The 24134-nt window shown below is 46.4% G+C and overlaps 1 protein-coding gene across 1 annotated transcript in view; it reads right to left on the reverse strand.

Annotated features, from left to right (window-relative positions):
• FRMPD1 (FERM and PDZ domain containing 1) overlaps positions 1–23526 on the reverse strand; it is a 100130-nt gene extending 76604 nt beyond the window's left edge. Inside the window, exon 1 of the mRNA XM_025360041.1 lies at positions 23432–23526. The gene's annotated coding sequence lies outside the window, so the exon portion shown is untranslated. The remainder of the gene's footprint in view (positions 1–23431) is intronic.
• Between the last annotated feature and the right edge of the window lie 608 nt (positions 23527–24134).

Raw genomic sequence — 24134 nt, forward strand, 5'->3', positions numbered from 1 at the left:
TACAGTAAATTGGTACCAGTAGAGTGGGGTGTTGCTGAAAAGATACCCCAAAATGTGGAAGCGACTTTAGAACTGGGTAACAGGCAGAGGTTGAAACAGTTTGGAGGGCTCAGAAGAAGGCAGGAAAATGTGGGACAGTCTGGAACCTCCTAGAGACTTGTTGAATGGCTTTAACAAAAATGTTGATAGCAATATAAACAATAAGGTACAGGCTGAGGTGTTCTCAGATGGAGATGAGGAACTTATTGGGAACTGGAACAAAGGTGACTCTTGTTATGTTTTAGCAAAGAGACTGGCAGCATTTTGCCCCTGCCCTAGAGATTTGTGGAACTCTGAACTTGAGAGGGATGATTTAGGGTATCTGGCAGAAGAAATTTTTAAGCAGCAAAGCACTCAAAATGTGACTTGGGTACTGTTAAAGGCATTCCATTTTAAAAGGGAAACAGAGCACAAAAGTTCAGAAAATTTGCAGCCTGATGATGCAATAGAAAAGAAAAACCCATTTTCTGGAAGAAATTCAAGCCAACTTCAGAAATCTGTGTAAGTAGCAAGCAGCCTAATGTTAATCCCCAAGACAATGGGAAAAATGTCTCCAGGCCATGTCAGAGACCTTCATGGCAGCACCTTCCATCACAGGCACAGAGGCTCAAGAGGAAAAAGTGGTTTCATGGGTTGGGCACAGGGTCCATGTGCTGTGTACAGCCTAGGGACTTGGTGTCCTGTGTCCCAGCCGCTCCAGCCATGGCTGAAAGGGTCCAATGTACAGCTTGGGCTGTGGCTTCAGAGGGTGGAAACCCCAAACCTTGCCAGCTTCCACATGGTGTTGAGACTGCAGGTGCACAGAAGTCAAGAATTGAGGTTTGGGAACCTTTACCTAGATTTCAGAAGATGTATGGAAATGCCTGGATGCCCAGGCAAAAGTTTGCTGCAGGGGTGGGGCCCTCATGGTGAACTTCTGCCAGGGCAGTGTGGAAGGAAAATGTGGGGTGGGAGCCTCCACACAGAGTCCCTACTGGGGCACTGCCTACTGGAGCTATGAGAAGAGGGCCACCATCCTCCAGACCCCAGAATGGTAGATCCACCAACAGCTTGCACCAGGAGCCTGGAAAAGCCACAGACACCCAACGCCAGCCCATGAAAGCAGCCAGGAGGGAGGCTACAAGCCACAGGGGCGGAGCTGCCCAAGACCATGGGAACCCACCTCTTGCATCAGTTTGACCTGCATGTGAGACCTGGAGTCAAAGGAGATCATTTTGGAGCTTTATAATTTGACTGCTCTGCTGGATTTCAGACTTGCATGGGACCTGTAACCCCTTTGTTTTAGCTAATTTCTCTCATTTGGAATGGCTGTATTTACCCAATACGTGTACCCCCATTGTATCTAGGAAGTAACTAGCTTGCTTTTGATTTTACAGGCTCATAGGCAGAAGGGACTTGCCTTGTCTCAGATGAGACTTTGGACTGTGGACCTTTGGGTTAATGTTGAAATGAATTAAGACTTTGGGGAACTGTTGGGAAGGCATGATGGTTTTGAAATGTGAGGATATGAGATTTGGAGGGGCCAAGGGCAGAATGATATGGTTTGGCTGTGTCCCCATTCAAATCTCAACTTGAATTTTATCTCCCAGAATTCCCACATGTTCTGGGAAGGACCTAGGGGGAGGTAATTGAATCATGGGGGCTGGTCTTTCCCATGCTAGGCTCATGATAGTGAACAAGTCTCATGAGATCTGATGGGTTTATTGGGGGCTTCCGCTTCTGCTTCCTCCTTATTTTCTCTTGCCTCTCGCCTCCTGCCATGATTCTGAGGCCTCCCCAGCCTGTGGAACTATAAGTCCAATTAAACTTCTTTTTCTTCCCAGTCTCAGGTATGTCTTTATCAGCAGGGTGAAAACAGATGAATATCAGCCATGCCACTTGCTAGATCTGTGACTATGGGCAGGTTACTTCACAATTTTGTGCTTTGGTTTTCCCACTTATAAGATGCAATAACAACAGTACCTGCCTCATAAGGTTGTTGTGAGAATTAATGAGGTAATGCATGTAAACAGCTTAGAACAGTACCAGGCATTTGATAAGCCCTTCGTAAGTGGTAGCTGCTGTTATAATTTACAGGACTTCAAGGACCTACCTGTGCAGGCCCCAGGAGAGAGGGGACTCTCTAGCCTCTTCACTTTCCTCTGTCTTACTGATCTCCACTTCCCAAGAGGTTCCAGACCTAGTGAATCTCTTCCTTTTTTGTCCATGGCACGGAGCCTTTGCATGTGCTGTTTCATTGCCAGGTACACCCTTCCTGCTGCTGGCTTCCCTAGTTGACTTTTTAAACAGGTTTATTGAGATATGATTCACATAGCATACAATTCAATTTAAAATACACAATTCAATTTAAAGTACACAAGTCAATGGTTTTTAGTATATATATGGAGCTGTGCAACCATCACCACAATCCATTTTGAAGCATTTTCATCACTCCAAAAAGAAACCTCATACTCATTAGCAGTCCATTTCCCCCCAGTTGTCTCCCCGCAAGCCTAGGCTAACTAACCTACCCCAATTGTTTTGTTTTTTTTGTTTTGTTTTGTTTTTTGTTGTTGTTGTTTTGAGATGGAGTCTTGCTCTGTCACCGAGGCTGGAGTACAGTGGCACGATCTTGGATCATTACAACCTCTGCCTCCCAGGTTCAAGCGATGCTCCTGCCTCAGCCTCCCAAGTAGCTGGGATTACAGGTGCCTGCCACCACGCCCGGCTAACTTTTGTATTTTCAGTAGAGATGGGGTTTCATCATGTTGGCCAGGATGGCCTCAAACTCCTGACCTCAGGTGATCCACCCACCTCAGCCTCCCAAATTGCTGGGATTACAGGAGTGAGCCACTGTGCCAGTCCCCAGTTAGTTTTCAGGTCTCAGTTTATACCCCACTTGTGAAGTTTTCTCTGACCTCTACTCTGGGTCGGTGCTTTCACAGTACCTAGTATCTTCCCTCTCTCAGACTATGTTTGACTATTTACTTGTATATATCCCCTGCTAGAATATAAGTTCCACATTGAGCAGGGCCGTGGTTGTCTGATTCACCATGATTTTTCAGTGCCTAATAGATGTTCACTAAATACTGGCTGAATGACTAAAATCAATGGGGCGAATAAGCCAAAGCCAAGGCCCTATAAAGACAGCCCTACTGAAAAAATCAACAGTAACAGAGCCTTCTCTATACTACAAATACTAGAAGTCACAACATATTAAAAAATTCATGACATTCAAGTTTCCTACAACTATTCCCATTACAGCCACCGCTGAAATAAGGCAGATCCTTGCAAAATGAGTTTGATTTAGGCACTTTAACAAAGTTCTTGAGTGAGAGGGAAAACAGCTCTGGAGGCTGAGTGGGAAAAGGCAAGAAAGAGCCTTTAGGTGTTCAATAGCCTTTAAGTGTTCAATACTTGTAGATTTTATGTGATCTAGCATTACCAGATCATTACTGGATAAAATGAATACGAATACATTTTGTTTAAAAGAAAATGTTCATAAGAAAAGAAGGAAGGAAGAAGTTAGTTCTGGAAGTTTCCTATAAACCCATTCTGTTAAGCGATTCTTATTTTCCTGCAGATTCCCCATTTTAACGTTACAGCTGCATTCCCCAGACAATAAACTATGTCCTGGATGCTTATTTCGAAATCCAGTGATCACCAGAAGAAAGGCAATTACCTCCCAATTAAACATTAAGACAATTTTTCAATCTATCCACAAATTGCTGCAAAACAGTTACAAAATAAAAACAACGAAAGTCTCCCTCTCACGCACTTCAATCTACTTCATAGGCTGATGGCAGATTAACTTTACTGAAAGCACAGCTTGCTCATACCTCCCCCTTATTCAAAACCCTTCAATGGCTCCCCATTGCCTTCAGGATAAAGAACAAACTCCTAAGTGAGTATTTGAAGATCCTTCTCCTTCTGACACTGACCTACTTACATGGCCTCATTTCTTTCTACTCATCTTCACATAACCCCCATCCTAACAAATTGCATTGAGCCTCCCGCCATGCTTTGATCTTTTTGCACCTTTGCCTAGAATGTTATTTACCCACACCCAAACCCTCAATGTCAAATTCCACCTCCTTTTAAGCTTCGTCTAAATGCTGCTGATTTCATGAAGTCCTCCCTGATGTCCCCCTCCTTCACACATGCTCTCTACCATCTCTAGGCTTCCGTAGCCCTTTTACTAAAGATGATTCTCCTGTATTTATCACTGGCTAGCTTGGATTACAGTTACTTTTGAACATGTTGTCTACCTCCTGATAAATTCGAATACATCTTCCCCCAGCACTTAACATGTGCCATGCAAATACAAGGTACAAAAAATCTGCAGAATGAATGAATAAAATAACAAATAAATGATAGAAAACCCAGTATAATTACAGTTAGACACAGTCTAATTTATCAGTGTACTTAGAGAAGTAGCAAGTTTTAAACACAGAAAACATACCTCAGTGGTTGAGACATTTTTTTCTATCTGTAAACCTGTTTTTGTTGAAATTCCCTATTTATTTTCTTTCTTTTTTTTTTTTTTTTAAGATGATGTTTTGCTCTTGTTGCCCAGGCTGGAGTGCAATGGCGTGATCTCAGCTCACCGCAACATCTGCCTTCCGCGTTCAAGCGATTCTCCTGCCTCAGCCTCCCAAGTAGCTGGGATTACAAGCATATGCCACCACGCCCGGCTAATTTTGTATTTTTAGTAGAGTTGGGGCTTCTCCATGTTGGTCAGGCTGGTCTCGAACTCCCAAACCCAGGTGTTCCACCCGCCTCGGCCTCTCAAAGTGCTGGGACTACAGGAGTGAGCCACCGCACGCCCAGCCTATTTACTTCCATTTTTGGCCCACCTATCTTTCAGTCCTGCTAGGTGTGTGTGTATAGTAGTAATGCAGAGAAGCAGAGTAGAGAAAGGGGATCATTATTCAAAGCTGGCAGCAGCAAAAGAGAAACTCTCTCTTCGGTAAAGAAAACTCAGAATCCACAAAAGAGACAAAGTGAGTCACTGCCCTGGGTGTCAAACACATGGAGAGGATGACTTAAGCCATGGCAGGCAGTGATTCTGTAACTTCACTACCTATCAGATCACCTGGAGGACTTGTTAAAACACAGGTTGCTGGGCCCCACCCCCAGAGTTTCTCTAGGTCTGGAGTGGGGCTAAGAGTTCGCATTTCTCACAAGCTCTCGACAGGTGGAGACCACACTTGAAGAATCCTCAATGCAGAGCATCAAAGGAATCAAGCGAGTCAAGGTCAAGGGATCAGCTGTGGCATAGGCATTTCTAAAACTAGAAGATTCATTTTAATTAAATTAAGACATACGGAAAAGTTAAATTAGGTAGTAATTTTTTTTCCCCTCTTGTCACTCACTTGTAATTCAGAGGCTAAATTCTACAGAGCTGACCAGAGAGGCATGGACAAGGAAGTTAGGGGACCTGGATGCAAGTCCTGATTCGGTCACTAGTTAGCTGTGTAACCAAAGATCGCTCATTACCCTCTCAGGACATCACTGCACCCATCTGAAACAGAGATTTATTCAATGTGAAAGTCTCTAGTCTGGGGTCTTACATCCTATGATCCCCCAATTTTGAAAACCTGTTGGCAAGTTAGTTCCAAAAGTATTTAATGATTATCCTATTTATATATATAATGCTTAAGGATGCTGCCTTTTGAAAACACAAAACAAATGTGAGAAATAATTACCAGTTAAATTTGAGAAGAACCCATAATAAATAAATTGCAATTATGAAGACTGAAAGAATCTTACTCAAACAGGTTTCATAAAGGGTAAGTGCTCAAGAACAAATATACCATGGAAATAGATTTTTTTAAGATATGGAGAAGATATCACAATTGAAAAGAACCAAAACAATTCCCTTTCCAAGAACAGTCTAGAGAAAGCAGCACACATTACAGAATGAGCAAACACCAACTTACCAGTGGCGCAGAGCTGAAGGGACTCTTCCACGGAAAGAAATCCACACCTCTTCCCCCTGCTGGTACCTCCCCTCCATCCCAGGACACTGCTCCCGGGCCTCCCAGCACACAGCTATTTTTAAAGATAAAAGGCCACATTCCCAACATTGCGGCCACAAGAATGTGAATATCAAATGACCTTCCCATAGCTCATCGATAAGCCCAAGTAAAACTGACTGCCAGGCCATGTGGGCAAAGTTGGGTGGTATCTCTGTGGCACAGGCCCCCTCCTCACAGGACCGTGACCCTCCTCATCTGCGGATACTGGGCAGCTGCGGCTATGCCTCTCAACAAGTCTGGCTTCTCCTTTCAGCATGACAGGCACAGAAGTCCTGCAGATGCCATTCTCATCCTCAAGACCTCAACCACTTGAGCCAGTTGAGAGAGGAAACCCTAGAGGTCCTTGATTGGCAAACTGGCTTCCTCTGTGCCAAGGGCAACACAGAAGATGACACGCAAGGTCTCAGGATGCATCCATTTTATAGTTGCAGAGTTTATTCTGTGCCACATAATTCTTGGTCTCCTGCTAGTTCTGCCCAGTCGTGTTCAGTTAAAGTTAATAGCAATGGCATTAGCTCACTAAGCCTCACAGCAACCCAGGGAGGTAGGTCACCCCCAAGCACATTATCCCCCCTTAACAGATGGGGAAATGATGCCACAGGAAGATTAAATAACCTGCCCAGGCTCACACAGCCTGCCACAGGTGGAGCACAGGATGATCTCAGCCCCCGTGCCAGCTCATGGACAAAGAATACTCTTGATAAAGCCCTTTGCAATTTTAGGATCCCATGCAGTGTGGGTGGTGTGCATTACAGAGGTTGAAAAAGAAATAAGCACAGGGGTAACCTTCTTTTTTTTCCTTCTTCATTTTTTGAGACAGAGTCTCCCTCTGTCACCCAGGTTGAAGTGCGGTGGCGCGATCTCGTCTCATTGCAACCTCTACCTCTGCCTCCTGGGTTCAAGTAATTCTTGTTCCTTAGCCTCCCAAGCAGCTGAGATTACAGGTGTGTGCCACCACACCTGGCTAAGTTTTTTTTTTTTTTTTTTTAATTTTTAGTAGAGATGGGGTCTCACCATGTTGGCCAGGTTGGTCCTGAACTCTTGACCTCAAGCAATCCGCCTGCTTCAGCCTCCCAAAGTGCTGCGATTACAGGAGTGAGCCATCATGGCCAGCCCAGGGGTAACCTTAAAACTGCTTCAGGCTAGGCACAGTGGCTCACGTCTGTAATCCCAGCACTTTGGGAGGCTGAGGTGGGCAGATCGCTAGAGGTCAGGAGTTCTAGACCAGCCTGGCCAACATGGTGAGACCCTGTCTCTACTAAAAATACAAGAAAACAGCTGGGCTTGATGGTGCACACCTGTGGTCCCAGCTACTTGGGAAGCTGAGGTTGCAGGATCGCTTGAGCTCAGGGGAGCGACAGTTGCAGTAAGCCAAGGTCAGGCCACTGCACTCCAGTCTGGGTGACACAGCAAGACCCTGTCGCAAACAAAACAAAACAAAACAAAACAAAACAAAACAAACCATGCTCCAATTGTCTCTCTTTTCCTATGTCTCCCCAAAATACCATAAGAGAGGAGTACTGTTTAATACACAGCTATGAACTGAAAGATGGTATGGGCACTGATGCAAGGCAAGGACAGAACCGACTGGGAGGCAGCAAAGGGCCTTAGTGAAGAAGGATCAAAGGAGAGGGGAGGCCAAGTAGGGTTCTATCAGTGACTCTGTACCTCAGAAGGCTAGGCACAAACTGGTGACTGCCAGCCTGAAATTATGCCCATTTCATTCCTTTATGCATTGAGCACTTGCACATCTCTTCAGTCAAGAAGCTTGAAAAGTCATCAAGGAGTGCACATAAATCACTAAAATACAACTAAAAAAGAGTAAGGACCAGTGCAGAGAGGCTAGTAGAATGCCTGGGAGTTTGATGGTAGGAGATCCCCTCCAGCTGTGGATAAAGTAGAGTGAGCTATCAGAGAAGGCTTTGTGCAGGAGGTGAGCAGAGCATGAAGGACAGGAAAGTAAGACCTGCAGGGGTAGGGAGAAAGGCAATGGGGGCAGCACCTGGGGAAGGGCATAAAGTGCACAGAAGGAAGATGGCACTGGGCTACCCTGAAGACCAAAGGTTCAGCTTAGGATGAAGACGATGAGGCATAAAAGGTATGTGAAGTAGGGCGGAGGTATCGGGGTACAAGTGGCAGGTGGAAGAAGCCAGATCACCAAAGGCCCTAAGTGTGGGACTAAGGACATTTACATTTCGCTCCTAGCCGCAGTAGTCAGCACTGTGCCTTGCTCACAGTAGACACTCGATAAGTGTTAGTGGGGCAAAATGCAGGAAGGCAATTTCATTTCTGAGTAATGCAGAACAACTGTGAAGAAGATGCCCAAAAAATGCCCCCATTTTCTTTTACCAGTTGATATCTAGTCAGGGGAACTCCTACTACCTACCTAAAATTTGCTATATTCTGCCCCACACGGAGACCGGGGAATACTTGCCATCAGCTTCTCACCCAAGAACACTGTGAAAATTAACGATGAGGTAATGTCTGAAACGCTCAGAGCTCTTTGGAGATGTGTGGCAAAAGGCATCACTATCTTTAATATTTAAAGAGATTCTACCCAGCTCTGATCTCTTTTTCTGCAGACTAATGTTACGTCCACAGGATAAGGTGATGCCAGATTGGCCCCTAAATAAACCTCTCCAACAGACAGTGCCAACACGGGTGCATACTCCTGAGCCCCTCACATGTGGCTGATGGGGTCCAGAACCATAAGGCAGGAGTGGTTTCTGACCACCCCAACGTTGCCAAAGAATTCAGGAGCACAGTGCATTAGGTAGAAAGTGATCTTCTGTGGGACCCCACTTTTAAGCATGAGAAAGCCCAGTGAAGACTTCAAGGGGAATCATTTTAGCAAAACCCACATCCTAAGCCAGTTAACATTTTTAGGTCTAACGCAGTGCCCAAGAAAGGAAGAAATAAGAATAGCTCCCTGGGCTCAATTACAAATGGAGTGGAAAAAATAATTTCAAAAGTTCAAGGGGAAAAAAAATCAATCTATTTCCTTCTCCCAAAGCTTTCACTTCTATAAATATACTCACACAAAGGGACCTAAGACCACTCTTCCTTCTGAAAACACTACCTGTCTGGAATTTGCAAGATAAATGATGTGCCCATTTAGTTTTCCACCTAGTGATGCTCAAACAATGCTCTCCAAAAGCTTCTCTCTTTTTCTTAATTGACACTTGCTTCCCCTCTCTTATAAACGTAATACATGTGGCTGGTAGAAAATTTTGAAAGTTTTCTTTTTTAGAGAGAAGATAATAAAAATTGTCCACTAAAAGCTATAAGTTGCTAATTACCCTTCTAGTCTTTTTGTGTGAAAAGACACATTTTCAACATAATTGGGAACTTACCATATATGCTGGTTTCTAAACTGAAAAACACACTGTAAACACTTCCCTGTGTCTTTATTATTCTACAACATTATTTTTTATTTGCCATAGATAAGAGTGCCATTTTTAAAGCTGAGCCCCTATTGCTAGATATTTGGTTTATTTTCGATGTCTGCATTACAAATATGTTGAGATAAACATCTCTGATAGTACATCTGTAATTATTCTCATAGGATAAATTCCTAGGAATGGCACTGCTGGGTGAAAGACTATACAAGTTTTTAATGATTTTGATACAGCCAAATGGCCCCCCACAAGGCTATCCCAATTATGCTCTCTCAGTCAGTAGAAAATTACTTCCCCCAATTACTCAGTCACCCCTAATTTATTAGATTTATAAGGGGGCGTCTGTTTGCAGTTCTTTTCCTTGCTTTCATTGCTGATTTTATTTGTAGTTCTTTGATTATTCCAGAGTCAGGTTTTTCCCCGAATGTTTAATGTCTGTAGTATATCTTAGAGAATATTTTTATTGTGTGCTTCTATTCATCAAAAAGTCGACGTCCCTGGATGAAGCTGGAAGCCATCCTCCAGAAAACTAACACAGGAAAAGAAAACCAAACACTGCATGTTCTCACTCATAAGTGGGAGTTAAACAATGAGAACACATGGACACAGGGGGGAGAACAACACACACCGGGGCCTGTGGGGGGTGGGGTGAGGGGAGGGAGAGCATCGGGACAAATAGCTAATGCATGTGGGGCTTACAACCTAGGTAATGGGTGGATAGGTGCAGCGAACCACTATGGCACACGTATACCTATGTAACAAACTCGCACATTCTCCACATGTATCCCGGAACTTAAAGTAAAAATAAATAAATAAATAAATAAAAGTCAATGTCCTACACTCCCTCCAGAGGGTATCTCCCCCACCCCACCACCAAGAGCAGCCCAGTGGTCTCCCTGCTCTGAATCTGTCACCCACATTTTCATCTCAGTGCCTTCCACTCCTCTCCCAGGAAACATTTCACAGTTCCAGCAGGTGAGTCAGACGCAGAACTTAATAACCAGTCATTTATTCAGTTATTCATTTATTCAGGTGATATCTCTTGGGCGTCTGTCATGCTCCAGGTACCAAACTAAAACAGAAGTACAGTCAAGCCCTTCCTATCTGTGGCTTCCACATCCATGGATTCAACCAACCTTGAACGGAAAATATTTGGGCAAAAGATGTATGGTTGTGCCTCTACTGAACGTGTACAGACTTTTTCTTGTCATTATTCCCTAAACAATGCAGTATAACAACTATTTACATAGCATTTACACTCTATTAAGTATTATAAGTAACCTGCAGATAATTTGAAGTATACAAGAGGATATGCATAGGTTATATGCAAACATCACACTATTTTATATAAAGGACTTGAGCATCCATGGATTTTGTTATCTGCAGTGGGGTCCTGGAACCAATCGCCTGTGGGATTCTGAAGGATGACTGTATAAACAAAACACTATGAGAAGCCAGGAGAGGCAAAGTCATAAGGTCAAAACAGCAGAAGAACACCAGAATTGAAAAATAACTAGGAGTTTTACTGGTATATGGAGTGGGGCAGTGGAGAGGCTAAGCAAAGGAAATAGCACAAGCAAAAATCCAGGCCTGCTAGAGCCTTGTGCATTGAATAAACGTTTTCATTATTAAGGCACGAGAACAACGAGTTGAGGATGAGACTGGAAAGTTAGCTCAAGCCGAATACCCATGCTAAGTTCACCTGCTGATCGGCCCCCTCCCCCTGCATCTCCACTCTGGCATGCAATCCCCACCTGGTGCATCTCCAATGCAGACTCCTCCAAAAGACTTCCTGGAGAATTATCTTCAGCATCCATCTATCCGGATCTCTCAGCCTGGGGCAGAAATCCTGGCACTCACACCAATTTACTCAGCAATCCCCAATGAACAGATCATTCTGTTCACTGACTCTTGGGTATCAGACTTATTAGTCCAGCTAGAAAAGAAATTTCTGGCTAATGATGTCTCTCATACCCCTAGGCTGTCAACACTAGGCTAAACTTCTAAGGGGCAATCAATAAAAGCCTATGGAATCTAAACAAATTAAATTGGGCAGACTAAATACAAAAGAGGGATGAGTGTGCACAGGTTGTACGCATCTAACTGTCACCCAGACAGCTAGGAAAATTGAAACTGTCTTTGAAAATCAGCTTCTGAACACAATCATGGCAAAAGATAGATTAATTCTCTTTACACATGTGATTCTGCATCTTTCCAGACATTTCTCAGGCACACAAACAGTACTTGTTAAACTGAGCTGCGTGTCCCAAGAGCTTCTGTACATAAAGGTCAATCTATTCTGAAGACTTGGATACTTTTTTTTTCTTTCCAGGAAGGCAGGAGACTAAGAGAGGAAAGAAGGTCCCTCACATAGGTCATCTCTGCTGGGATTTTCCATACTGATAATTCCAATTCAAAGCAAAAAATCCTAGTGCCACCTGGGAGGCCCTGGTCTCCATCATTCATGTTTTTATGCAGTGACAAACATTTCTAGACAGCTCCTCCCTGAGGGCAATGGGCCCATACATTGATCAAGTGGCTAGGCTCTCCCTGTTCCGGTTCGGATCCCTCAGTCCTGCATTCATCCCCTACCATAGCATTCATGATGCTGACTTCTTATTTGTCCCCACACTAGGTTGTGACCTTTATAAGGCCAAGGACTGTAACTCCATCTGTATTTGCTCTGGGGCCTAGAACATCACTTTCCAAATAATGAATGGCCATGGTTTGGATATATCCCCCAAAGTTCATGTGCTGAAACTGTGATCCCCAAAATGGCAGTGATGGGAGGTGGGGCCTAATAGGGGATGTTTGGAACATGGGAGCACCACCCTCATGGACAGACAAATGCTGTTACTGCGGGAGTGGATTTATTATTGTGGGATTGCGTCCACTCCTCTTGCCCTCTCTTTGCCTTTCTGCCATGGAATGACACAGCAAGAAGGCTCATGAAAGATACAGGCCTCTTGATTTGGACTTCCCTGCCTCCAGAACCACAACCAATAAATCTTTATTTATTATAAATGCCCAGTCTGTGGTATTCTGTTATAGCAAAATGGAAGTGAGGGCGATCTGGCTGTGACATCTGTCACCCCACTAGTCACCAGGGTTGATTCGGCTGATCTGGCTGGCTAGGCAGATGTCCCCTTCCTCCCTCACCATTCCATGTGCATCCCTCCCAAACCTGCGTGCTTGGGCAAAGAGGATGACCATCCCTGATAGAGGAGGACTGGTCTTCAGTCAAGGGTATACCAGTAGCTGTGCTCCCCTGCTAGAACCTCCAAACAAGCTGTTATAGCAACACAAAACAGTCTAAGACATGGATTATCTATCTATGTTGTGAAATTAAATGTAGTGTCGAAGCTGTAGAGGACCTTGGATATAACCTAGTCCACAGATAGGAAACTGAGGCCCAGACAAGGGGAAGCAACCTTCAAATTCACACAGAGAGGTGGTGGTAGTTTGCAGGTGGAAGAGAATAAGAAACAAAGATGTCAGGAATGCTGTAAGCTTGAGGAATTAGGACACTGGGGGGCTTTATGAAATTTGGAAAGGATGATAACTTGAGGCAAAATTAAACTTTGTTCCAGACAGCCTCTAACACATAGAACCAGTTTTAACTCTCTTCTCCATGACAGCCCTTCAGATAATATAAAAAGAATATTAACATTTATTGAATATTTACCATGTGTAAGTGGAAAACAGGGACCATTATATATTCCCTGTATCTTCTTTTCTGTAAGTTTAACATGCACAGATAATCAATTAAGAAAGCAAGTAAACAACGGGCCTCAGATCATGCAGCTGGTAAACTCAGGCCTGATGGAGTCACCTGGGCGCTTCCCCCTGCACCCTCCTGCCTCTGTGGCTCTAGTACTAAGACTACAAGGCACCAAGAAGAGCCAGCTGGCCCGAGTAAGCAAGTTCCCAGGTCAGTTTGGCCATGTCCCAGAACAACAGGCAGCAGTTCCAGGGGCTGGACATTAGGTCCACAGCCTCCCCATCGTTTCAAAGTGCAGAGAGGGGGCACCACCCCCTGAGTCTCTGCTAGCACTTGGCTGATACAGCAAACCAACTCCAGGAGAGAATATAAGATGGAGAAACACAGAGGCCCACATATGCTCTTGACTTAGCCAGGACACTACTGATGACTGTAGAGACCAATGAAGACACCTGGGAGCCAGATGCAGCTAAGGAAGTTGTCATAGTCATGCATTCATTCATTTTATCAGTCAACACTGTACCCCTCAAGCCTCATTCCGGGCTCTGTATTGAATGAGCAGCAAGGCTCAGTCCCTGCCCAGGAAGCTCATAGTCAAGTGCGGAAAGTTACACAGCAACACCCCATGAGCACACAGTCTGCGGAGTATTGCCTTGCAGAAATGAGGGGGCAGGAGGGAAGGCTCCCTCAGTCTGGAAAAGATATCCCAGACAAAGCGTTATATTTTGGTGTGGGGATATTTTGAAGTGGCTACACCAAACAAGCCTTGTCAAAATGGAAAATCACTGTTCTTTAAACCCAGCAAGAGAAATGAGAAGTGGAGATCTCTAAGCAGTGCAGTCTGAATATCTTCCTTACTAGATGGTCCTTAAGGTCCCTGTCACACCTGAGCTTCTTCCAGTGCAGCTCCATTGGATGATGACCAGGAAGGGGGCCACCTGAGGTCAACTTTGGATATACTGTTCTATCCATCTTTCTCTTCTTTATCTCTTAGTCACCCATTAGGGCTCGGTTCAAATGCCAGTCCCTCCCAGAAGCCCTCCTAGATCTCCCTGCAAGGCATGGCCAGCCCTTGCTAGGTTTCCAAGGGTCTCTGCAAAGCGCAGTACCCTGCCCAGCACTGACTTACTTCCAGCCGCGGGTGGGGCAGGGGCTGTCTGATTCATCTCTCTCCTCCCTCCCCACCTCTCCTCCCCAGCCCCCATCCCCACACAGGCCTTTCTTAGCAAAGCACATTGAAATGAGTGGAGCATCTAGGAGGATGCCATCAGACAGGAATCCTGGGGGCAGCAATGAGCAGAGAGTCTGGAGCTGCTCAGTATCCAGACCCTGCCAGGCCACTACCCTCCCCCTGCTTTCCCTCAGCTCCACTACCAGCTTCACCAGACCCAGCTCTTCTGCTTGCCCCTCGGCACTTTTTTTTCCCCCAGTGCTTGAAAAGTCAACTGCAAAGAAAGCAGCACACTCCCTTTGTGGAGAAAAGCACGTTTTAGTGGGAGTTGCATTTGGAGAGCCCAGAAACCAGCAGCAGATTAGAGATCACACTTAAAGGACCATGGAACTTCTGAAACAGGCTAGTTGTAGGGCAAGAAGATGATACTACTACGCTCTTACAGCGTTGCTAAGGAGCATTTCCTGATTTTTTACAGAGTATTTGGGCACTGAGAATATAAATAGTTTCCCTCAAATTCAGTGAGCCAATCTCAGTCTAAATTAGGGGGAAAATGTGTCCCTTCTTTGTCCAGAGCACATTCACTGTGGGATCTTCCCTAAGTCTAAGAACCAGCAATGAATATTTTAATAGCCACAGCTTCTCCTTCCCACTGACAAAGCCTCCACTGACTAGCCACAGCATGCTGGTAGAAATGAGGGTATGCACCAGGAAGACCTGAGCTTTCTCCTAGGCAGACTAATCCCTGAGGGCCCCACCCACATCTGTACAAGAAGAGTGACTGGAAAAGCCCTGGCACCCTTCAGAGCAGCAGCCAGGATGCTGAAGGAAGGAGGAGACAGAAGACATGTGGCCTGAGGATCTGAGGCCAGTGACCCTGGAGAGCTGGGTTCAAATACAATAGAAACAAAAGGGAGTTGCAAAAGTAGAGGCAGTAGAGAGCCCACGGTTGAATGGCAGCCACCCTAAAAAGATATCCAAGTCTTGGCTGGATGTAGTAGCTCACACCTGTAATCCCAGCACTTTGGGAGGCTGGCGCAGGAGGATTGCTTAAGCTCAGGAGTTCCAGATCAGTCTGAGAAACATAGCAAGGCCTCATCTCTACTAAAAATAAAATTTAAAAATTAGCCAGTTGGTGTGCTCCTATAGTCCCAGAAATTGAGAAGGCTGAGGTGAGAGGATCACTTGAGCCCAGGAGATCAGCACTGCAGTGAGCTTGATCATGCCACTGAACTCCAGCCTGGGTGACAGAGCGAGCTCCAGTCTCAAAAAAAAAAAAAAAAAAAATTCCAAGTCCCAATCCCAGGAACCTATAAATGTGATCTTATTTGAAAAAAGGATTTTTACACCTATAATTAAATTAATGGTCTTTAAATGAGGTGCTTATCCTTGGATTATCCAGGTGGACCCTAAATCTCGACAAGTGTCCTTATAAGAGTGAAACGAGGATTTGAAACAGACAGGAGGAGACAATGTGACCAGGGAGGCAGAGACTGGAGTGAGGCAGCCACAAGAAATGCCAGTGGCCACCAGAAGCTGGAGGTGACAAAGGAAGGATTCCCCTTAGAGACTCCAGTGGGAGAGCAGCACTACCAACATCTCGATTTTGTACTTCTGGCCTCCAGAACTGTTAAAGGATACAGTTCTGCTGTTTCAAGCCAAGATTGTGATGATTTGTTACAGCATCCACAGGAAAAACTATAGCACCTAAGAAGTAGTCAGACAGATGAGGGATCTGAGTCCCAGAGAGGGGGCTAACTCACCTGGGGCCACCCCACGTCAACCACTGGGCCAGGACACTCGGGGCTCTCTGACACCAAAGAGCATGCAGTTCCCTAGTGGCCCAGTGCAGAGCCCAGTAGGAGGACCCACCGGGCGCTAACTGGCCTCAGGCTGTGCTAACGCAAATACAGACTCTGAAGTGAGGCTGCAGTGGGCTTGCTCCTCTCTGGGAGGATCAGACCCCCACCTGCACAGCTGTGTCCCATTCTTAGCTTTTCAGGGGGCCAGACAAAGTGGGCATCCTGCCTGAAGAAGTGAAGATGTGGGCACCTGATCCCTGTCTCTGAAGGTCCAAGTGGCCTAACTAGCTGTCATAGGGAGGAAGAAATGGATTTTTTGTGTGGGGCTTCAAAGGGCAGGATCTGGGCCAATGGGGCAAACATTGCCCAGAGGAAGATTTTTGGCTTCAAATAATGAAGAACTTTGTAATAACCAGAGCCAACGGAGGATGGAATAGGAGGGTGGTGGGGGTTGGCAGGTCCAAGCAGAGGGAGGCTGGGTATGCTAGGGGAATTCCTGCACCACACAAAGGCTGTACTTGATCATCTCCGGAGCTGGCGGTCTTGTTTGAGGGTCTATGACTGGTAGCTAAAATATCTGGAAACATATGTGTGAATCTAGGTTTTCAGCACATAAACAAGGCACACTCTCACTAAGACACTTATTACGCAGCTTTTGCAAAGAGCTAAGTACTGAAAATAACCAGGAATGAGCTTGAGAAAGAGACCATCTATTCTTCCATCTCCTATACACAAAATGTCCCTCACCCCAGGGGTAAAGAAAGAGGCCAAGTATGTATCTCCACAGAGACATCATCTTCTAACCAGACCAGGAACTAACAGCACATTCACAGGTACCAGGGGAGCCCTGGACAGTCTGGACTGGCGTCTTTTTCCAGAGAAAGCCAGAGAGAACAGAGACTGCAGCTACCAAATAAATTATTTTTATAAGAACAAATACATGCCATCCTCATTTTTAATAATTGCTTTTCCTTTTGCATCCTTCTGAATTCTACATTGGAGCAAAGAAAACAACAAAGCAGTAACTCAGAAGCTTCACATGTGAATGGCCACAAGTCAGCATCAGACAGGGGTTTCCATTGGCAGGGGAGGTGGGATTGTTATCTTTGGTTTTAATACAAACTGTAGCCTACACCCTATATTCTAGACACTCAGAGAACAGGAAGCACAGCTTTTCTCAGCTGCCTGCACATCTGTCTTCTCTTAAGTCAAAAATCTCAGAGAATGATGCACTGTTGCATCCAGATGAATTCCTCTGAAGCTCTTTCCATTCAGGATTTTGAAATTTTGCCGTATCACCCTTTCACTGAAGCAGCTGAGGTTCTCAGATCATTCCTTGAAAGAGGTCAAAAGAACTTTTAAATTTACCATCTTATCTTTTCCAACTTGTAATTAGTGTTTTTTTTTTTTTTTTTTTTCACCAAAACAACTAATATTAAGGGCACATATCATTTAGCAGCCAGCTTGAGAAATGATTGGTGGCCTGAACCACTTTTAACTGCTGGCAAAAAGGTCTCTAAACATCAGGTGAGTTCCTGAAAACACTGTGTCACTTAATGAAAATAATGGCTTTTGTCCTCATATCAATCTGCCAAGCACCAAGTCTGGCTTCCCACTGTCCTTCAGGCAGACAGTTAACTAAAAAAAAAAAAAAAGTCTCAGATTTGCAAACCTGCATAATGTAATCTGTAGTTATCAAAACAAATTTAAGCCACTGTTAGTACTGCTTCCATGAACATATATTAAGTTTAGTGTATATCTCAGGATACAGTAAAGTACAACTACAATCACTGTGGATAAATCAAAATTTTATACATTGAATGGTATTAAGTGCATAGGTATATTTGGTGTTTGAAAGCTTTCTATACTGATCTTTTTTACAGTTAAAGAATGCTTTTGTAATATAAACAATGATTGTCAAAAGCTTCAAGGTTCAAATTTTACATAGTATATTCCTTTAAAATAGGCACACTGAAAGACTAAATTTGAAACTCAGATTCATCTTGGAGGTTGCATCAACCCATCATCAAACAAAGGATCTACATCTTGAGGGATCAGAACGCCACGAGTGAGTTCAGCTGAGAACCATATGCAACCCCTAAGCATCAGCCTCATGCTTCTGGCTTGACTCAAATCATTTCAGATCTCGGGAAAATCAGAGGCTTTTGTCAATCCAGTACAGACCTGCATTAGGGCTAGGCTCTGTGAAAAGGGCTGTGGGCTATAAAGGAGAAGGACATTGTGCCGGCCCTCCCAAGGGCTTTCTGTGAGCTGTGGCCACATACACAAGTAACCGCACACAAAATCCTTCAAGGCTGACAGCAATGACTTCTCCATGAGAGGTACCAAGTATCAGGGGATAGTGAAATCCCTGGGATGAGGGGATCTGGAAGACAGCTTCCTAGGGGTGGTAGGATTTGAGCTTAGCCTTCAGGCATAGGCAGGACCACCAAGGCTAAAGCACACGCTAGACAGAGGGGCTAGACGGGGGAGCAAAGGCCTAGAGACCTGAGGCCAGGGGTATTAAGAGTGGGGGAGCTGGGCACGGGGGCTTATGCCTGTAATCCCAGCACTTTGGGAGGCTGAGGTAGGCAGATCACAAGGTCAGGAGTTCGAGACCAGCCTGGTTAATATGGTGAAACCCTGTCTCTATGGAAAAATACAAAAATTAGCCAGGCATGGTGGCAGGTGCCTGTAATCCCAGCTACTGAGGAGGTTGAGGCAGGAGAATTGCTTGAACCCGGGAGGCGGAGCTTGCAGTGAGCCAAGATCACACCACTGCACTCCAGTCTGGGTGACAGAGCAAGACTCCGTCTCAAAAAAACAAATAAACAAACAAAGAAAAGAAAAAAAAAAGAGTGGGGACAAGGTGCAGAGGAGGGGGTGTGAGAGAAAGGATGGAGGTAGCCCACCATGCCTGCTGGGCTGAGGACTCGGGACTTCAGTATCCATACAGGGAAGACCCACTGAAAGGCTCTGAGGAGCACGATGAGATCAGAGCCACACTTTACAGTATACAGCACCGACGCCTGATGCTCAGAGAGAATGGAAAGATGGGGGCATATTTGAGAGAGATTTTGGAAGTAAAAATAACAGGGCTTGGTCGCTGTTACTTTACAGGGCAAGGTCACTTGGTTCTTACTGAGTAGATTTCAGTAAGGAGGGAACACGGGAGATGGCACAGATGATTAGCCTCCCCTGCTGTAGTTTCCAGCTTCGGAGGAGGAGGGGATGATGGCTGCATGGTACCCCACAGCAAGCGGGCAGAGCCAGTACTTTCGTACCAGGGCTGGTGGCACCAGGGGCTCAGCTCCACTCCTGCTTTCCCTTTATGCATCAATGAGCACCTCTGGGGTCAGGGAAGGAGGGAGGGAAAGAGATCCTAAAGAAGGATCTACTGTGCAATGTCCCCAAAGCAACAGCAGCAGCAGCAGCTCACCACACTATTCGGCCTGATCCTGCAAGTGAAAGTGCCGTGGGTGGTCATTTCTTCAAAATTCCTAAAATATATAATTCTGTATTGAAGGGGCAGAGAGCCTGCTCAGGAATCTCCCTGATAACTGTGAGGATAATACCTGCACACACAGCCTGTCTAGTTGTACATGCACCAAGCCCCTTCAGGCCTCCAGGCCTTAGCATTTGCTGTTCCTTCTGCCTGGAACAGTTTCTTCCTTCTCTCACCCTCAATTGAATTTTATTTGGTGCTTACTATATAACTGGCACTATTCTAAGTACTTTATATGTATCGACTCATTCAGTCCTCCAACAACCCTCTCAAGGAGGTACTGTTACTATGCCTAGTTTACAGATGAAAAAACTGAAGCTCAGTTTAAAGATTAAATAACCTGATAGTGTAATACATTTAGTTAGCCAAGGGGCAAGTATTCAATTCCAGGTGGTGTGGCCCCAGAGTCTGCATTCTCATACACAGAACTACCCTACCCTACCTCTTACAGATACAGAGCTGCACTGACCCTCACCCAGCTCCAGGCAAGACTGGCTCCCTCTCTCCTGCGGCTCTCACTGGCTCAGATAGGCCTGCCCTCCAATGGAGTCCCACTCCTACTATCCTCCAATGGAGTCCCACTCCTACTACTTTCTCTCCCATTTCCCCGCTTATTTTCTTCCCAGCCTTTGGCACACCCTGTAATTACCTTATTTATGTAATGACTTGTTCATTATTTTCTCCAACTAGAATATAAACTCCAGGAAGGCAGAGACCTTGCCTTTTGTTTCAATGTATTCTTGAGGTACCTAGAACAATTTTCTGGCAGACAACAGGTGTTCTATGAATAACCATTGATTGAAAAAAAATGAAGGACAGTACCATAGATGCTACATGGTACTACACAGGGTCATAAGGTATTGCAATGTTATTCTTCACCTTCCTGTCCTCTTTTTTTTTTTTTTTTTAGAGATGGAGTCTCACTCTTCTGCCCAGGCTGGAGTGCAGTGGCATGATCATAGCTCACTGCAGTCTGAGTGAGGCTCAAGTGATCCTCCCACCTCAGCACCTCAGCCTCCCAAATAGCTGGGACCACAGGTGCAAACCCACTACACCCAGCTAATTTGTAAATTTTTTGTAGAGATGGGGGTCTCACTATGCTGCCCAGGTAGTGTCCTATTCTTTGAAACCATTGCAAATCTAAGACAGAAGGGAGCCATTACCCCGCTCCCAGCTATATGGACAAAGCTGATATATTTAGAGCTGTGTCTGACTGTCAAATCTGCACCCCCCACCCAACCAACCTGGGTTCTTGAGCACATAGTGATAAGCTTGTGTGAGGCAGGGATTGAGACTTCTGATTAGCCTTCTGTGACCTCCCACCACCTAACAGTATTTACAGGGCATTGCCTGTTGTTGATGTTAGTATCTGATCTGAACACCCTCCAAATAACAAAAAGCCCCTGCCCCTTGAATCAGGAGGCACCTCGAGTACACATCACATTGTCACAAGAACTCTCTGCTGGTGGTGAGGTTCAAAACCAATGCACATGCTTAAACAAAAAGCACTATTTACTCCAATGGTGGCTTCAAACACTTATTCAGCATGCCTATGAACCCTCTGATAAAAAGAATTTACTTTTATCCAACACCTATCACATGGAAACACCCTGTTAGACACTTTTACACATGATCTCATTTAATCTTGTGAGTTTGGAATTATTATTATTCCCCTTTCACAAATAAAAAAAAGTGAGGCTCAGAGGTCCAATACTCCACAGCCAGCAAGGATTCCAGCCCAGGTTCAGAGTCTCCAGAGCCTCTTCCTGCTGCCCTTTCTCTGAAGTGCTCTGCCTTCTCTGTGCTTCCACTTGGCTCACTGTTCTCATCTGTCTCATGCTTTCCCAGCTCTCACCAGTTCCTTGCTCGTACCAGCTCCTTGACCTACACATGGCCTTTCTATTCCTCACCACCTGTTGAAATCCTCTTCTTCCACCTTCCACTGTAAAGCCTTCTCCAATATCTCCAGTTGGAATTCACCCTCCTTAGTGTTCACAGGGATCCCAGGCGATAAAGCCCAGAATGAAGATCCTGTGGCACAAGCCTCTTTATTCCTCACCAGAACCTGAGCTCCTTGAGGGTAGGGCCTGTTGGTAATTTTCATGTTTGTGCCTCCCGAATGAGTAGTGAGAAAGTGCTTGCTGAACCAATAGAGAATGAAGAGGGAAAAGACTGGTGGCATTTGAATGCATCAGAGAGATAAAAGGCTCTGGACAAATTAGCTTCGAGGATGGGGTCTCATTCAGGAAAGGCAAACAAGTACCACAACTCTGCTCTGGTCACCAGGCACACCTTCACCAGCTCTCTGATTTCATAATGCTTGAAACTTAAAACCAGGATGTCGAGGAAGGACATAAAATCATAAAATCACTTCTGCGAGAATCCTTTCATGGTAACGCGTTTCACCCACACACTGGCAACACACTAATTGCAGCACAAGGGGAACAAGATATCGGGCAAAAGAATAAAGTTCTCCTTCTAGCATCACACAGTTAACTACCTCGTGCTTGTTCTGCTGTGGCTGTGCCAGAATGCGTCGGTCCTGGAAAATATGAACTTGGCTCCTTAACCGTACGCACACTCAACACCGACCAAAGGATGCCCGAAATTGTCTCGATTGGAAATCATCTCAACAATCATCTTAAACTAGAAACAAGTAGATGCTGGCCTCTAGGTCAGGACCCCTAGTACAGTGCATTTTTTTCCCCCCAAACAACCATTCTGAGGTTTTTACAAAAATAACCGACTCACAAACAGAAACGCTTCCTGATCTATAAGTCACTTTGAAAACAAATCATTATGTTGTTGAATATTTCATGATGGTCCAAAGCACTGAAGAAGGCGAGCTGAGCGTTCACCAATCCTCCCCATGCCTATTTTGGGACTTCCAAAGCAAACTGCAAATGCCTCCTTTATTTTCTAAACGCTCATTTGCAAGTGCTAGATGGATTCTTGGTGAAATATTGCCTCCACCCAAACTGACTAAATGCAGAGAACCGGAGGTTCCGCTTCTCCAGAGTTTACAGCTGAAAGAGACAGCGAACATCTAGTGAACACGACTTCCACCCTATTTCATAGGTGGCAAAAGCAGGGGGCACTTGCCCAAGGTCACACAGACGGTGGGTGGATGGCAGAGGAGCCACCAGAAGCCAGAGTCTTGACTCCTAACCCTCGGAGTATCCCCTGCTCCCCGAGGCTGACTCAACGCCCCTCCTAAATCTCAGCCAAAGCTGCTGCAAGTTAGCGACGCGACCCCAAAGACTCACTTCCGTGGGTCATTCCTCTCCACCTGCCATGAGTTCTGGAGGTGAGACACTCAGGGATGCCCCTCTACTCAAAAAATGACAACACAGGCATTGGCACTGCAGCTGATCGTCCCTAGCGAACCCCTTCTGGTTCAGGTGTGGCCATCGAGGACGGGCAGGGAGGGTTGGTCTGAGGTCACTCAGAAAGTTGGCACTGGCCGCGGCCGCACCTGAACCCAGGTCTCTCCCCCTCCAGCGCTGCCGCTCTTTCCACTCACTACACCATGCAGATCTCGGAAACTTAAACACACATCGCTACTGTGCAAGCAGTTCACGGTGGCAGGTCCTTAGCTAGCCTACGGACGCGCCCCCGAGCCGGGCTTAGGGACACGAGGACCGGAGGCGGGCGCGGGTCACCCGGGACTGGTGGTGCAGGCGGAGGGCGGCGCGGAGGAAGCCTAGGCGCAGGCCCGGGGTGTGCGGACAGGCAGTCTCCCCAAAACTTTGCGGTGCCGGGACCCCTCCCTTACCTGCAGAGGAGGTGCCGCCCGCGCGGACAAGGACCTAGCGGGCTGACGCTCTCGAAGAGGGGCGGCCCCGCCCAGCGGCGGGCACGGTCGCGGCCAAGGCTCGGGCAGCAGCGCTGCTCTGGCTCGGCTCGGGCTCCGCCTCCCGCGCCGCGGCTGCAGCCGGAGGGGGTGGCCAGGCCGGGCCGCGCCCGCGCCCGCGCCGTCTGGCGGCGGCAGGTGCTGAGGCTGCAGCTGCGCGGCCGCCAGCTGCCGGCGCCGCGACCCCAGCCCCGGGGGAGGAGCCCCGCGCACAGCCTCCGCGGGCTCCCAGGTCCCGGCCCGCCGCAGTGGGCGGTCCCGCTCCCACCCGGGCCCTGCCTCCGCCGCCTGCCTCAGCTCACCGCCGGGGCACGCAGCGTCCGCTGAGTACCCAGGGGGAGACTGAGGCTGGAAGAGGAAAGGGACTCCCCAAGGTCACCCAGACCCGTGGGGTTGGGCCAGAACTGGAACCCCGAAGAGTTCCCAAAACGACCCTCTTCTCACGCCTCGCTTCCGCCAGGAAGAGCCCCAGCTACGGGGAACCCTGGGGGACGCAGATGACTCTGACTCGCCCCCTGACCCCCATGCCCTGCAGGTGTTCGGCTGAAGAGAGAGGGAAAGCGTGGGCCCACGTTAGGCACTGTGGACCACCGCCGCTGTCTCTCTAAACTCCTTCCGCGCTGGG

Source organism: Theropithecus gelada, chromosome 15 (assembly GCF_003255815.1).
Source record: "Theropithecus gelada isolate Dixy chromosome 15, Tgel_1.0, whole genome shotgun sequence".
In the NCBI taxonomy this organism is placed as follows: domain Eukaryota; kingdom Metazoa; phylum Chordata; class Mammalia; order Primates; family Cercopithecidae; genus Theropithecus; species Theropithecus gelada.